Below are 6,356 nucleotides of genomic sequence, written 5' to 3' on the forward strand. Positions count from 1 at the left end.
GCCAACGACATCACGGCGACGCCAGTCCCGGTCGCCATCCCCAAGGCGGTTTTCTTTGCCAAACCGCCCGTATTTTTCTGCCGGTTCAGAGGCGCTTCCCCACATCGGGAAAACTGAAGACGGCGTCCCCCGGGGGTAGGGCCGCCGCTATTGGATCAAGTCAAGAGCCTCCACCCGACGATTACCACCTACGATCCGACCGACGATGACCTCAACGACAACGACGTGCTGCGACCGACTGGTGTCGGCCGAAATCCGAGTAATTGCTGATAATCGCGATGTTACCGCACTTGTGGATGCCGGGGCTGATTTTTCTGTTGTGAGCCGTCGGTTAGCCACGGCCCTCAGAAAGGTTCTGACTGCTTGGTCTGGACCACAGATCCGCACCGCCGGCGGCCGTGTTGGTTACGCCAATTGGCGTCTGCACGTCACGAATCCAGATCCGCGGTGCCACTTTCTCTGGTTGCTTTGCTGCGCTGCCCGAGTGCTCCAAAGACCTGATACTTGGTTTGGATTTCCTTCGGGAGTACGGTGCCGTCATCAACCTTCAGGAGCTTGTCGTGTAACTTTCCACTTAACCCCCTGTTGACGGCGTTCCCGAGCCACGCGGGACTAAGTTACGCGTTTTTGACGACCATGTATTAATCCCATCGAGAGCTAGCATGTTTGTTACCGTAGATTGCGACATCACTGGAACTCGGGGCACCGCTGAAACCAACATGTCGCTGCTCCTTGGTCAGCAAGTCTGTGTTGCTCGCGGTATTGTTGAGCTGAACAATGGCCGAACCGAGCTCTTGGTAACCAATTTTGGCTTTGAACCTCAGTGTTTGCCCGGCAGAACAGTAATTGCGTATTTCGAAGAACTCGGCGACTTCGCGGGACAGCACGCTTTGTCCGAAGCCTTTACATCAGTGGAGGCACCGACCACTCCACAAAAACTGACGTGAACCCGAACCTCCCATCTAATCAGTAACGCTGCCTCTAAAGCGCTATCCAGTCTTTCTGTGACTGCTTCGCCCCGACCACTAAGGTTAGGCAGACACCGCTCACAATGCACCGAATTATAGTCGACACCAACCAGCGGCCGTTATGTCAGCCGCCTTACCGAAACTCTTCAAAAGAGCGTGATGCCATACGCCGCCAAGTTCAAGAAATGCTCCAGGATGATGTGATACAGCCGTCGTAAAGCCCATGGGCGTCGCCTGTTGTTCTAGTAGCAAAGAAAGATGGAACCCTACGAATCTGCGTTGATTACTGACGTTTAAACCGTCACAAAAAAAAGATTTTTATCCTCTGCCACGTATTGATGACTCCTTGCATCGGCTGCACCACGCCAAGTACTTCGAAACTTCTAATCGCTAGATTTACGCAGCGGCTATTGGAAAATCGAGGTAGACGAACGCGACCGGGAAAAGACAGCCTTTATTACACCGGACGGTCTGTACGAATTCCGGGTGCTCCCTTTCGGCCTGTGCTCGGCTCCTGCAACCTTCCAGCGGATGATGGATACCGTACTTGCTGATCTGAAATGGCAGTCCTGTCTCGTGTACTTGGATGACGTTGTCATCTTCTCTGATACGTTCCAAGAGCTCCTGAGACGCCTGTGCGCTGTGTTCGAAGCAATTCAGTCGGCCGGTCTTTCCCAGAAGCCCGAAAGGTGTCACTTCGCTTTCGAATAGTTTCTGGGCCACATCGTGAGTGCTAAAGGGGTTAGACCCGACCCCGATAAGACAGCCGCCGTGGCTGCTTTTCCTGCGCCCACTGATAAGCGAAGCGTGCGCCGCTTTCTGGGTCTCTTCGCCTATTATCGGCGTTTTGTGCAGAACTTCTCCCAGATTGCTCAATCCCTTACCCGCCTGACGAAAAATTCCGAACCCTTTGTCTTGTGCCTCGAACAACAGAGCGCCTTTGAAGACCTCCGAACTCGTCTCCAAAGTACGCCCATCCTTGGACACTTCGACGTGTCGGCCGCCACTGAACTATACACAGACGCCAGCAACATCGGCCTTGGGCGGTCCTTGTGCAGTGGCAGGATGGTCTCGAATGCGCAATCGCATACACGAGACGCACCTTGTCACGATCTGAGGCAAACTATTCCACCACCGAAAAAGAATGCCTTGCCGTTGTGTGGTCAGTGACCAAATTCCGCCCGTACTTATATGGCCGCCCTTTCAGGGTCGTCAGCGACCACCACTCGCTCTGTTGGCTGGCGAACCTCAAAGATCCCTCGGGACGGCTTGCACGCTGGAGCCTTCGACTTCAGGAATTCGATGTCACCATCGTCTATAAGTCTGGTAGGAAGCACAGTGATGCCGACTGTTTGTCTCGTGCTCCTATCGAAGACCCCCGAGCTGACCCCGACGACGATTCAGTTTTTCTTGGCGCCATCTCCACGTCCGTTCTGATTCATCACCAAAGAGACAACAGTGAGCTACGTCCCCTCATTGAGTATCTCGAAGGAAGCGCTCAGTCGCCCCCCGCGAATCTTCTCACGCGGACTGTCGTCGTTCTGTTTACGCGACGGCATCCTGTATAAGAAAAATTACAGCCCGACAGAAGCTGTGTATCTGCTCGTCGTGCCTACGGCTCTTTGCGACGAAGTCCTGCAGGCGTGCTATGATGACCCATCTTCTGGTCACCTGGGATTTTGTCGAACTTTGTCACGAATACAGCAAAAGTACTACTGGCCCAGGGTTGCTGCAGTTGTGACGCATTACGTAAGAACTTGCCGCGAGTGCCAGCGTCGCAAGACGCCGCCGACTAAGCCAGCCGGCCTACTGCAGCCTATTGATAAGCCTCAGGTCCCCTTCCATCAAGTCGGCATGGACTTACTCGGCCAATTTCCGGTGAACTCAATGGGTTACCGCTACATTGTGGTCGCCACGGACTACCTCAGCCGATACTGTGAAACTAAACCTCTTCCCCGTGGTACCGCTGACGAAATTGCGAACTTTTTATCCAAAACATTGTGCTTCGTCACGGTCCACCCACCATCGTTTTAACTGACAGGGGAACAACGTTCACCTCGGCCCTTACGCAGGAGGTTATGCGCCTGAGCGGCACCAGTCACCGCAAGACAACCGCTCACCACCCTGAGACCAACGGCCTCACAGAACGGCTCAACAAGACGATCGCCGACTTGATTTCCATGTATGTCGATGCAGACCACCGGAACTGGGACGCCATACTTCCCTTACGTCACATTTTCCTATATTACTGGAGTCCAGGAAAAGACACGCTTCACTCCTTTTCATTTAGTACATGGTCGCGAAGCCACAACCACGCTGGATGCAGTGCTGCTTCCAGCTAGCCCTACCTGCTCTGTTATGGGTGCTGCCCAATTCGTTCGTTACGCTGAGGCCGCCCGCCAACTAGCTAGAGAGCGCATCCGGCACCAGCAAGTTATCGACGCTCGGCGCTATAACCTCCGCAACCGAAATGTGCCTTACCAGCCCGGCGAACAAGTCTAGGTTTGGAGCCCAATCCGCATGCGTGAGCGCTCCAAAAAGCTTCTACGGCGATATTTTGGCCCCTACGAGGTGCTCCGCCAAGTCAGTGAGGTGAACTATGAAGTTCTGCCCCAGGGACAGGGAACAGTTCGATCCTCTAGACGGCCGACACCTGAGGTCATCCATGTCGCAAGGATGAAGCCGTACCACGCCCGGCTGCTCTTCAGGTGTGTCTACACAGCCGCCGGAACATTCGCCGTCCCTTGCCTTCCTGCTTTTCATGGTTGGGGCACCGAGTCGTTGCCCTTCGAAAGGGGGAGTAATGCCACAGTACAAATGAATTCAGTGGCGCCATACTGCAGCCGAACTGTTTTTGATAGGACTTGCCGTGCCTTGCGCACTCTAGGGGCTAGAGGTTTTTATCTTCTTCCTCGCTCGAGCTCCCCGCTGTCTTGCACGCCCAGCACCTTTAATTAAACTTGGTTTGAGTGCGTCGACCGTTTATCAGTGACAATATATGGTAAGGTTCCCATTCACGGTGCCCAAAATTGGTCTCAGTCACAGGAACGCTTTAGTTTTGAGAGGCATCACTACAGCTTAAGAGAACTTCTTGTTGAGCTAGTTGGTAATTGATCATTTAAATTTGAAGGCGCAAAAACCACCCACTCACAAACGAGAGAAAAGAACGTGACAGAGCGCCACTCACAACTAGTTTAATTTGCAGAAACCACATACATACACCAGGTGTCCCAGCTAAAAGTAACCTATCTTTTAGAAAAAACACAATGTCCTAGCCACGCGAGACATACTGAGGGTTGTTTAGAGTCGCGTGACCTAGTGTGCAAAATGTTTTTCGTTCTTCAAAGGTAAATAATTAGTTAAGCCTAAATAGCTACCTTTTTAATTGTTACGCTAGAGAACAAGGTGCAAAAAATTGCATATCACTTTGAAATTGCCGGCAACATTTGCACCAAGATACCGATAATGTAAAGTAGTTTTTTTCATGTCTTAAACCTTACCTCGCGCAATAAAAAAATGCCACTATGTGAGAACGGTGCCATTTAAACATCACAACAGGCGTCTTAGAGAACAAAACCTCTTTTCACTGAATGGCTTTCCCCGATGAGCCTTTGCGTGTCCATTGGGGCTGAGATGTGACCCAGCAGCTGGTCTAGTGGTACCTTTCTTTTTTGAGGCCATGAAGTAAAGCTACCTAAATCGTGCCTTGATGGAAACAGCGCTGTTAGCGGTTTTTTGAGGCGAGCTACACATTTACATTTCAGTTTGTTCCAGAATTCAATAATTAAAAAGTTAGCTAATTTAACTTAACTAGTTAATTAACTTTAGGAACGAAAAAATACGGCAGAGTAGGTCACGCGACTCTAAAAAGCCCTCAGTTGGTATCACGCAGCTACGACATTCCGTGTTTTTAAAAGCTTGATTACTTTTAGCAGGGACACCTGGTATATACAGTCAGCCAGCGCCTGCGCAAGGAACACACTCACACATCAAGTCACACACGATAAGCATCACCCAAAGAACTTTTTTTCCGCCTTATACAAAGATATCTAAGTTTTGCTGACAAACTGCCCTTCTTGATGATATAGGAAGCTTAAATCAGTTCTGGCTTCCAAAATGCTGCTCCTGGCAATAATCCGCACATTGAAAACTCAAGGCTCACAAGAGCGTGAAGGGCAGGATCCAGTAGTCTCAAGTAAATTTGGCCCTTTTATTTTCTACCACGTTTCTTTCAAGCTCCCTGTTTCGCTCATTGACACAGTGCCTGGTGGTCTTACATAGGAACGAATGAACGAGAGGAAATTTCATAAATTAACCCTTCCGTACATCTCATGAATGGTCGCCCATGTTTGGTTCCGCAGCCTCTTTTTTATTTTTACTATCTTTTTTCGACTGCTTGTGAGCTTAATGCTTGTGAGCTTAAGAAGTGGCTGAGTAGACGAGCGGAACAGCATGCCTGCTCGCAACCTTTTTCAGATTGTGGGTTAAGTTGTGCACATCGGGAACCACCACAGGTCTCACCTCTTCTCGAAAGACCTGTGTTCCAGCACTGACTGCTGTAGCCCAACTTCTGCACGAGGCTTTCGAAGACCGCAGTCACGAGTGAGCCAGGAAACCCGGCTAGAGCCAGCCTGGCCCATTTGTCAAAAATACTCGGTGGCAATCTGTGAGCGCATGGCTTCCTTTGACCTTTCCATTGATGTTGTTTGCTTATTTTATTCTAGAAAAGTACCCCGCAATGCCCTGTTTACTGTAGTCTGGGAGTGTATTGAAAGAAAGGATCCTATTTCCTTCCAGAACTCTTCCGGCATTTCTATTGATGATTTTTGAACCGCCTTAAAGTTTTACTTAGAGTCCACTTTTATAACATTTGACCAGCGATAGTTTCTGCAAAATGCGGTCATTTGTACTGTATAGTGTATCGCACCAGTATTATGTAACATTTTTGTTTCACAATTGGACCAACTCAATAATCAGGTTTTACCGGCTAACAGAGATTTTAAACTTTTAGATACGTGGACGATTTTTTGATTATTTTAACCAAATACCCAAGTTTAAATATTGAAGGCGCTGCACACGATGTCTTATTCCTATTTAGACTACATTGAGAAATCTTGCATTTTGCATGTGAGCTGTCTGTGGGCAATTTTTTACAGTTTTCAGATCTTAAGGTTGAGTTCTGTCCGGATCACGTGTGTTGAGCTTATGCTCCACGAGAAAAAAAGAGCTTCTGCTTTTAACTACTCGCGTTTAAAATTAGTGAAAAGTGGCATTTCCTCACTTTGCCTTGTGTCTGCTCCAAGGAAGTCATGCGTTCTCAGGATGCGACCGAAATTTGATAACCAATAGGTCAGGCTGGCTTCAGCAGGGTCCACTGCCGCCCTCGTG

This window comes from Amblyomma americanum, chromosome 5 (genome assembly GCF_052857255.1).
Source record: "Amblyomma americanum isolate KBUSLIRL-KWMA chromosome 5, ASM5285725v1, whole genome shotgun sequence".
Taxonomy (NCBI): Eukaryota; Metazoa; Arthropoda; class Arachnida; order Ixodida; family Ixodidae; genus Amblyomma; species Amblyomma americanum.